The sequence below is a fragment of the Bolinopsis microptera genome, chromosome 11 (genome assembly GCF_026151205.1).
Source record: "Bolinopsis microptera isolate Bmic1 chromosome 11, MBARI_Bmic_1.0, whole genome shotgun sequence".
Taxonomy (NCBI): domain Eukaryota; kingdom Metazoa; phylum Ctenophora; class Tentaculata; order Lobata; family Bolinopsidae; genus Bolinopsis; species Bolinopsis microptera.
In genome coordinates, this window is record NC_087082.1 from 8,108,717 (window position 1) to 8,120,167 (window position 11,451).

Below are 11,451 nucleotides of genomic sequence, written 5' to 3' on the forward strand. Positions count from 1 at the left end.
CTGTAGGTTATAAACATTAAACTAACAACGATTGACATATGAATTATGACTTGCTCTAACCACAAACCAGAGCCCTCAGTAGTGATCTGGGTGCTGTACAATATCGATATCCTATTTATTCTGCACAGTTGTCACATGAGTCAAAATATGACCATTTGATTGGTTTTCAGCGTCATATCACGCGGCTGTATGTCTTCTGATTGGTTAAAGTTGATCACGTGGATTGCTTATAACTTGATGTGTAATGTTGATTTATATAGAGCCAGAGGTCAGCTGACGTAGGGAAACGGTCGCGTGACTCGCCTTGCTGTGTAATGTCGGTTTATATAGAGTCAGAGGTCAGCTGATGTAGGAAACAATCACGTGCAAGGAAAAGTGAGAGATGAGACAACTAGCTTAACAGACGAGCACTTTAATAAGTAAGAGACCAATGCTTATATCTTTTATTTTACAGTTACACTCACATCACACGCAAATTCACATTTAGTTTCACAAGCATGGGAGCTCACCTGGTCCAACGAGCTTGGTATTTATAATCACTTATACTGCCATAAGTACACTCGTAATTGTGATTATGCAGCAGTCCGGTTGGGGCCTCAGACTAGTGAGTTAACGGTAACTTTCCTCTGCGGGAACATGTGGGTTCGATTTAATTATTCATTGTTGTATAAAACTTTTATCAAAGTTCACTCCAACACGCTGCTGCGACCATTTTCAATAAAGTTTTATTGGTTTTGCTTTAAAAAAGATATCAATTTATCTAACCCCGCTTACATTGTATTGCTATTATTTGCTATTATTTGCTATAATTTACTATTAATTGCTATTAATTGCTATTTATTGCTATTTATTGCTATTTATTGCTATTTATTGCTATTTATTGCTATTAATTTCTATTAAAGTATGTTTCTATTATTTGCTATTATTTGCTATTATTTGCTATTATTTGCTATTATCATGCTGTGTAGTCTGTATCCAGCTGTGTAAGTACTCAAATACACAAAAAGAGTGAACATTACTTACTTTACCACGTTACTGTAACTTCTAACAGTACACTATAGTCTATAACATTACTTTACCACGTAAATTTGACAAGATATTATGTCAAACATTGCGCTGATATATTTAAATAAGTGATGTCAGGCATTGCTCCAAAACTCAATAAATTTAACTCAAGTTTCAGAATTCACAATTAAAAACTTTAGCCCCTGGTATTTTATTGTGTTATTATATTGTTTTCATATCATTATTTAATATTATACCTATCTAACATTATACTTACTCAGGGGCTTGAGCTTAGGATGGTGTTTTAGAATACAAAACCTGGTACCGACAGGAATTGAAAAATTGAGACTCTGGAAAATTTAAAAGAATTTTTGTAAATTGTTGCCAAATTTAACATGTTTTAGTTGAGTGGATATTTCAGAGGCGTAACAGGATGAGTTAACTCTGTCGGTAGAGAAGGTTTTTGGTATTTGTAAATCCAATGAGAAGAAAATATTTTCGACTTCGTCAACTGCTAATGGTTCAGAATTTTCTATTTCCGAAAAGTATGTTGTAGACATAATATGGTGAAGGTTTGTGGTTACGTTTTAATATGATTAAACTATTGTAGTTTCTTAAATACCTGTAACCGATTAACGTTAGTTATAACGTGGATACAGACTACACAGCATGATAATAGCAAATAACAGCAAATAATAGCAAATAATAGCAAATAATAGCAAATAATAGCAAATAATAGAAATATACAAGTGGTATACCGTTTGTTTGAACTAAAAAATGACAAAATCGTCACATCCGTCACTGTGGAATTGCCCTGAGGGGTTTTCAAGTGCTAAAGGCCACTGCTTATTGTTAACAGGTTGGCTGGATGAGAAGACCATGTGATCAAACTATCACATGCAAAAATAAAACAGGAGAATCATCAATTGCACACGCCTCGCCCTCCTTCTATTGTGTCTGAATGAGGTGAAGACTGAGGGTCAGTGGGCCATTACATTACCAACATTGTTAAAGGTATAATGCACATAGTCACATGAATGTATATATATATAATATTATCTTCATTACAGCAGGTAGAGTGGTGTGATAAGCTCCCTAAATATTGTTGCAGACACTGTTATACAAATAAAATCCTACTATTGGTCTAGAAAAGACACGTCGATACGGGAAAGCAGATAAGTTGATTATTATAGTATATGTAGCAATCTTATTAAATTGCTCCAAACACTTTTGACAGTTTCCTGCTGTATTATATAATTGAAGATTGTTGTCGCTAATACACATCCACTGAAATATTATGAGCCGAGTATTTTGCTCATTCTGTGACAAATCTTTTGCCAATAAATATAGTTTGGCCACACACAAAAGTCGGTATCATCAAGAAAACCGAGAATCACCCTCTACCATTTTGCCGTTCTCAGAAGCTACATCTGGAGTTACTGAAACTAAAATGGATTATCCTGCTTCCACAAACTCAGATGCTGATACAACATTATCTCAGGAAGACAGCTCTAACTCTGAGGAAACAAGTGATGATGAAATTTCAAAAGCAGAACCTAGTAATGAATCTGATTCTGTCCAGCGATACAAAGGCAAACGGAAAGGAGTAGAAAAAGACCAAATAAACAATAATCCTGAGGAAACAAGTGATGATGATGCATCAAAAACAGAATCTATTATTGAGCTTGAGTCTGACTCTGTCCAACGCCACAAAGGCAAACGGAAAGGAGTAGCAATCGACCACAAAAACGAAAAAGTACAGGTTAAAATATCAAAATTACTCAAAACTCTAAACATCCTGTTACAAAGTAAATTGTGCAAGGAGGAAGACAAATGTATAGACTTTTTATTCTCTTACATAATGAAGACGGATCTGTTTGAGAAGTTTGAGCAGCATCTCATTGACTGTGGACAAGACATTGCTACGATTTTCAGTATGGAAGAACGAGCTTTTTTAGATGCAGTTATCACGACTAGTAGTCTATCTGACGTCAACAAACTAATGAATGAGAACGTGAATATTCTCAAGAAGATGCTTAAACTTGCATAAAATTATCGTCCGGAAGATTTTTGAACTTTAAAGCCAAACGTTGATAGTTATTGATTAGGATTTTGAATATAGAGCTGATGAATAAAGTTTATTTAAAGTTATCTTCGAAAATCTAAACATGTGTTTCATTGTCTACATTATAGTTTAAAATAATACATTATTGTTATAAAATATAACGTCATGTCACGATCGTGCATGATAGCATAAGGTATAACAATGGAGGTGTTTCCATCAAACATCGAATTTATTAGTATTGAGTATTGAGTATTGCGTATTCATTATGCAGTATTCAGTATTCAGTATTCATTCAGTATTCATTCAGTATTCAATCAGTATTCATTCAGTATTCAGGATTCATTCAGTATTCAGTATTCATTCAGTATTCATTCAGTATTCATTCGATATTCGTTCAGTATTCGTTCAGTATTCAGTATTCATTCAGACAAATTTTACGCAACACACAACTGAACGCCAAGTAGTAGTGTAAGATACGTTCCGGGTGTTGTCCAAAACTGAACACTCTAGTTAAATTTAGCTAGCACATAAGTCATTATATCACTTTATCAGTACATTGTACAAAGGTCGCCTCGAACCAGATGTTCATAATGCCGATAGACAACTGATGTATTTATACGTGAACGTGTACACTATACATTTAACGACTTCTGCTGTGTGAAGTGAGCACCACACAATCACAATTAATTAAATGATTCTTTGTGGCAATCGTAGACATCGAAGTGTACACTCAACTACACTCTGCTACTAGAGTAAACAGACATATTCATTGACACTGAATTACTTCACAGAAAACAAAAGAAAAGGAGCATCTGTATGACGGGGTACACTTGTCCACGATACTAGTCAATTTAACAATAGAAGGAAGTTGGCACCTGTTCAATTGATGATTCCAAGCAGAACACCTGCTCGAAGGGATACACTTGTCTACACTACTAGTCAACTTGATCATACTTTTATTCCTATGTACGGTTATACTGTAACATGAGGATGATCATCGACTCTTTCTACTTGATAGTCAATCAGTAAACCATCCGAGCAGGTGTTCTGCAGGAGCCACCAATTGAACAGATGACACCTTCCTCCTACAATACTAAATGCAAAAGTTATATATATATAGGGAGAAATTATAAAATTTTTCCTTGTATTTTACAAAGCATAGTTGTTGGTGATTAGTGGTGCAGTTGAATTATGTGACCCGAACCTGTAATGTAAAAACACTTCAAGAACCATTAAATCCTTATATGGTATAATTTTACTCAAATTTCATATTATGAAAGCTATAAGCATGTCTTAATGTGTGGAATAATTCTACACTCCTCACGATGCTCTTGATCTAGGAAGAATGCGTTTTGCTGTAGTGTGCCACACTCCACATGGACACATAGCGGGGAAAGCCAAGAGCAAGTCTATTAGCTCAGGATAACAACAATTTCAGGAAAACAACAATTTTATTTAGTATCGATTAAAGCAAACAAAATAATATTTTATATAATATAACTATCAGAAACTTTATACCAGAAATCTAAGGGGACTTGGAGTAGCAATAGAGTGGCTAGAAGGTACATATACCTTTAACAAAAATACGTCAAAAAGAATCCAGGGTAGTAGTGGAGTGGGAGTTTTTGGAGCTGTATTTAAGCAAAAATTGAGGCACATTTTTAAAAACCGCATGTAATTATGTAATCGCCCAGGTGGTGCAGTTGGTTAATCTGTCAGATTTTAAGCCGGGGGTTGCAAGTTCAAATCCCAGTCGGAGTCGTTCTCCAATGTGGTTATATTATTATGACGTTAATCATTTAACCTAGTTTATCCCACCACCCCTACCCTACTAGACTTTAACGCATTCATCACAAACTCGTTCCTTTATTCAGTTCTTAGATGAAAGTACTGTTTACTGATCCAGGTGCACGATAAACTCATTGTTCAACTAGCTCACTGTCTATTGCATGGAAGCTAAATTCTTAGAAGTTAAAATTTATCACAGATCATAGTAACAGCAGTGGCGTAACGTTGCCTGTTGGCGCCCCCCTGCACAGCGTGGTCAGCAGGGCCCTTCGTTACGCCACTGAGTAACAGAGTGAAGTGTAGCACAGTTTACCTACCATACTATAAATTATATCTTGATGCAAGCTAGTAAGGTATCTTGATGCAAGCAAACTACAGTGAAATTCTTTTTTTTTTTTTTTGGACTACCTTATTTAACTTGAACGGTGACAAATTTTAATTTGATTTAAATTTATCACAGATCATAGTAACAGAGTGAAGTGTAGTACAGTTTACCTACCATACTATAAGTTATATCTTGATGCAAGCTAGTAAGGTATCTTGATGCAAGCAAACTACAGTGAAATTCTTTTTTTGGACTGCCTTATTTAACTTGAACGGTGACAAATTTTATTTTAATTTAAATTTATCATAGATCATAGTAACAGAGTGAAGTGTAGCACAGTTTACCTATCATACTATCTTGATGCAAGCTAGTAAGGTATCTTGATGCAAGCAAACTACAGTGAAATTGTTTTTTTTTTTTTGTTTTTTTTTTTTGGACTGCCTTATTTAACTTGAACGGTGACAAATTTTATTTTAATTTAAATTTATCACAGATCATAGTAACAGAGTGAAGTGTAGCACAGTTTACCTACCATACTATCTTGATGCAAGCTAGTAAGGTATCTTGATGCAAGCAAACTACAGTGAAATTCTTTTTTGGACTGGATACAACTAAGTAGAAAAGGAGGAATGTTGAGCCCAAATGAAATGAGCACAGGCGTCCTTATATAGCTGCACCACTTCCAGTTCACTAACATTCAGTTCTCTTTAAGTTTAAGTTCTTTGTTTAAGACTCTGGGACGATATTTAACCATGAGAAGGGTGGGTGTCATTATTAATGACGGTTTTATCATTAGTAATGACGTTTTATCATTATTAAGGACGGGTGTCAATATTAATGAAAGGTGTCATTATTAATGACGGGTGTCATTATTAATAATGACGGTTTTAGCATTATTAATGACGGGTGTCATTATTAATAATGACAGTTTTATCATTATTAATGACGGGTGTCATTATTAATGACGGGTGTCATTATTAGTAATGACGGTTTTTATCATTATTAATGACGGGTGTCATTATTAATGACGGGTGTCATTATTAAGTCATTATTAATAATGACTGGTGTCATTATTAATGACGGGTGTCATTATTAATGACGGGTGTCATTATTAATGACGGGTGTCATTATTAATGACGGGTATCATTATTAATGATATAGGGGTCATTGAAAATGTCATCTAGTCGGACAGAGATTATCCTCGAGATTCATCACTTTCTGATTTAGCATTCATAACCAGTAGTTAGCGCATCGATGATTTTTTGCTTTCAGATGATAGCTGGTACTCTTATACATTTTATTGTTTAACTCGATTACTTCTTCTCAAGAGCGAAGGAATGCTCATCACTCCTTAACATGCTTCTCACGATGCTCTTGATCTAGGAAGAATGCACTTTTGCTGCGGTGTGTCACACTCCATATGAGTAAATCTCAAGGTGTTATAGATCTAGGGAGAATGTACTTTTACTACTTTACCATGTTGTGTCACACTCCACATGAACAAATCTCAAGATGCTCTTGATCTAGGAAGAATGTACTTTTGTTGCAGAGTGTCATACTCCATATAAATTTTTCATTTTGGCTACACTTTCTTAATTTTGTATCTTATCATCTATCAGCCAATTAGTATCATGGATAACTGTGGTATAGTCATAAAATGTGGAGCCAGCCGTTTCCCGGTAAGAGTAAGAGAGGAAACAATACATGTTTGCTACTGCGAATGGATGTTACTACTCAACCCCGAGGAGCACAGCCTCCTGTATAGAGAAATCGCAGTAAGTTTAAACACCGAAAAACTTAACCTCTCTCATTTACTTAAAGTTAACCTCTGATAGTCGCGATTCTATATTTTACTCATCATTAAATTTTTATTTTTATTTATTTTATTTTTTTTTTTTTTTTTTTTCAGGGGGCACAGATAATTTGCAGAAACAAGAAAGAGACGCTGATGACCAATTTAGTATAGCCTTTTCCTTTCAACCCAAGCTTCTTTATGGTACCAAGATTCTTGATCAAACTCATTTTACAGAGAAAAAGAAAAATAGAACACACACTAGCTGGTACATCAAAGTTAAAACTACCTTGCTGAGATTCTTCAGATACTATTGTATCAGCATCTGAGTGTACGGAATCAGAACTATCCAATTTGACATCAGCTGCATCTGAATTAGCTTTTGACAGTGGTTGCAGAATGATAGAACTTTCATCCGACTCTCGGTTCTCTCGATGATACCTACTAATGTGTGAATACAGACTATATTTATTGGCATAAGACTTGTCACAGAATGAGCAGGTTACAGAACTCATAATTGCAGTGCAAACGTTTTAGAATGTTACGCAACAGCTATTATATAGCGATAGACGGTTTTTATCATTATTAATGACGGGTGTCATTATTAATGACGGGTGTCATTATTAATAATGACGGTTTTATCATTATTAATGACGGGTATCATTATTAATGATAGGTTTCAATATTAATAATGATGGTTTTATCATTATTAATGACGGGTGTCATTATTAATAATGACGGTTTTAGCATTATTAATGACGGTTTTAGCATTATTAATGACGGGAGTCATAAATAATTCAAATGTTGTTTAAATGTTGCTTAATACCGTAAAATGTTAATTAAATGTTACTCAAACGTTACTTAACTGTTGTTCAAATACGACTTAAATATTGCTAAATATCGTTAAATGTTGATGAATATTGAAAAATGTTGCTAGATATTTGGTCATGTAGTATAAAACGCGCATTGGTATAGCACGTGATTAATAAGGCCAAATTTATACTTCTTAACATATTATCGATCCTTAGACATCATACTATTGTGTCCAATTAGCGGTTATGTCTCTAAACTGTCTGTCTGTATTATTTATTTATTTATTATGCGATACACAGTGTTTTATTTATATTTAAACGACATTATACAGTAAGGCGAGTCACGCGGCCGTTTCCCTACGTCAGCTGACCTCTGGCTCTATATAAGTCAACATTACACATCAAGTTATAAGCAATCCACGTGATCAACTTTAACCAATCAGAAGACATACAGCCGCGTGATATGACGCTGAAAACCAATCAAATGGTCATATTTTGCCGGACTGCTGCATAATCACAATTACGAGTGTACTTATGACATTCAAAGTTATCGCGAAAGTCACGTGATTGTTTCCTACATCAGCTGACCTCTGACTCTATATAAACCGACATTACACAGCAAGGCGAGTCACGCGACCGTTTCCCTACGTCAGCTGACCTCTGGCTCTATATAAATCAACATTACACATCAAGTTATAAGCAATCCACGTGATCAACTTTAACCAATCAGAAGACATACAGCCGCGTGATATGACGCTGAAAACCAATCAAATGGTCATATTTTGACTCATGTGACAACTGTGCAGAATAAATAGGATATCGATATTGTACAGCACCCAGATCACTACTGCCCTCTCGCTTGCAGTCATACAGTAGCGCGCGACCGCGCCGAAGGCGGCACGGGAAACAAGCGCGTCACGCGCAGTATTATAGTATTAGTACGCGTAGACTCATGGCTAGGTGAAACATATGACAGCTTGGAGGACTTCGCCGCTTCGACGAGCCGCGCGAACTAGCATTCTTGCTTCACAGAGCAACGATCTCGATGGGTTGACATCGTCAACCAAATGACAGCTAGTGAGCTAGCCGTAAAACGCCAACTTAGTGCAGAATCAAGGAAGTTATAAAAATATTTCATACGTATCTGGTATCAAATTTGATATAATATTTATAATATAATCTCCCCCAGGTGGCAGGTAAGAATGAGTATAATTATAAACTTGGTATCCGTATATTCAGTCAGTGATCGAAATGCAACGTGTGTTTTACTGGCAACTGGGCGGCGCTCAGCTTGTCATTCCGCCGATATCTCTAGACTCGGTTTATTATGTTTATAAACATTATAGCCTGGGTCCCCAGGTAAACATCAAGCAATGCCCATGCCCGATGGGTACTCAGTAACACTAACTGAGATTAGACATGAAAGCCAACGTATAGTAGTATATATATTATGATATAATTAGTATGTGTACTTATAGTGCTACTGACTTGACACACGTTACCTGGGGATCGAAGTCCGGAGTAGGCTATAATTTGCAGAATAATCCGCAGAGTTAAACTTAAAGTTGCAAAATTTTATTCGGCCCAAAATGAGACTATTCTGGAGATTTTGAGATAACTCAAAATCTATGTTGTCTCAAATTTCCCCCTGGGGGAAAATTTATTTTTACGAGTGACACTGACGAGGCGAACATTTTGCAAAAACCGGAAGTCTTTATCTCTTACTTTCGAAGTTAGGCCCCAGCCGGTAAGGTTTCCTGGGTAGTTTAATTTACGCTTTTTTATGTTTTAATTAAGCATTTAGAATATCAATAATTTAACTTCAACTGCTTTGAGTTTGTCGTTTGTACTTGTAGGTTTATAACCTACCAACAACCAAAAAAAGTGCCGAGTTGGACTCGTCGACGGTTTTGGTATACCTCGGGATTATAACGACGGGTTTATTAACGACCGGTTAAAATATGGTTCGGGAAAAATATGGCGAAATTGCTCAAAACCCACCACATTTTCCCGGTCGCCATTTTACCGGTGTCCAACCTTTCAATTTTAGATTCAAAAATTTTGTCTCAGATGTAAATTTCCTTATTAGAGATAAGCAGGTTCAGAAATTTTCGCATTGCTAAAACTTGTGAAACAAGTCGAATTATCAATAATTGTTGCAAGTAGACTCTAGCAAATTCGTTGTTTTGAATTAGCATTACATGTTTACGTGTATCAAATAACCATTATGACTCAATTTGTAGAAAATCTTCGAAAGAATGCATCGTTCACATTGTTTAGAATTATGAATAAATGACTGATGAAACTGATTCATGTTATTGACCGTTTTAATTAATTCGAGTTTTAATTTAACTGTTACTTTTTACTTTGAGTCCTATTTCATTATTATATGTAGAGATAGTCAATACCTAAGAAATTAAAAATTGGCCTATTTAAATCAACTTTGACAATAAGGATATATGACAAGAATTGGGCAAAAAGGTGAATTTTTTGCAATTTTAGCCAAATGAAGTCGAAAAACCTACAACAAGTGTCCCAATAGTCTTCTTTAGTGAATATAAGACAACCATTAAAATATGAGCACCCATACCCCTTGGGAACCCTAAAAGCTGAGTCGGCGGGTTTATTAACGACCGGTGAAAATGTGGTTCGGGAAAAATATGGCGAAATTACCCTAAACTCGCCACTTTATCCCGGTCATAATAATCCCGAGTAAGGTATTTGGATTTTGGAACAAATATTTTACGAGTATCACCCGTTAACAACTGCTATGCATATTGTTTTTGGTTTTTTAAATGGAACCGACTGATCGAAATTTCAATCTCATGGAGTCATGGTGCTAGAGGTTTGAGTTTTGGTATAACTATAAGTATATTACTGGGCCGCGCTCAGCCTGTCATTCCGCCAAATCTTTATTATTATGTTAATGAACATAATAGCCTGGGGTCCTCAGGTAATAAGTATAAAGTTACATTTTAAAATGTAACTTTATACCAACAAATAAAAAAACAAGATGCACCTTAGAAATTAATTTTAATTCTGAAAGTCAAATTCAACAAAAAGAAAATATCATGTTGATCATTTTTATTTACTAAAAATCATTCCAACCGCCGCGCTCAGTTAATAAATTCAAATAACAAATTCATGCTAAGCAATATCACAAATTTCTTTTGCCTCTGTTGGTATAGTTTGATAGATTATAGGACCTGATAGAAAGTTTACCACTAGTCTTGTTCCTGGGTTTAACGCTACTAGTCCAGCCCCCCTGCCTGAACATCTCCGTGGGCTTCCTAACTGAATACACGTTGTGTCGGTATCGTGGCTGATTTACGGCCGTGTCCACAACTGCAACATTCTGATCCTCAGTGTTGTTAACTGACAAACTGACCGACTGCACTCGACTAATAGCTGACTTTGCTGACTTTCCCTGATTGTCGACTGCTGTCTTGTCGGGGGGTTGTGTGTTGCGTAAGAAGTTAAGGTAAGAGGAGTGAGATTTTTTCCACGCAGAGATCTTTTGAGAGTTGTCGCAAGCCATAATTAAAAGTCCCTGCTGTTAATTCAAGATGCACATCTTAGTAGTTTCCTGATTAAAATGGTATTCTTCTAAGTTATAACCCCGAGGAATTGCATAAGATATTAGGCGATCACCTTCAACATTCAA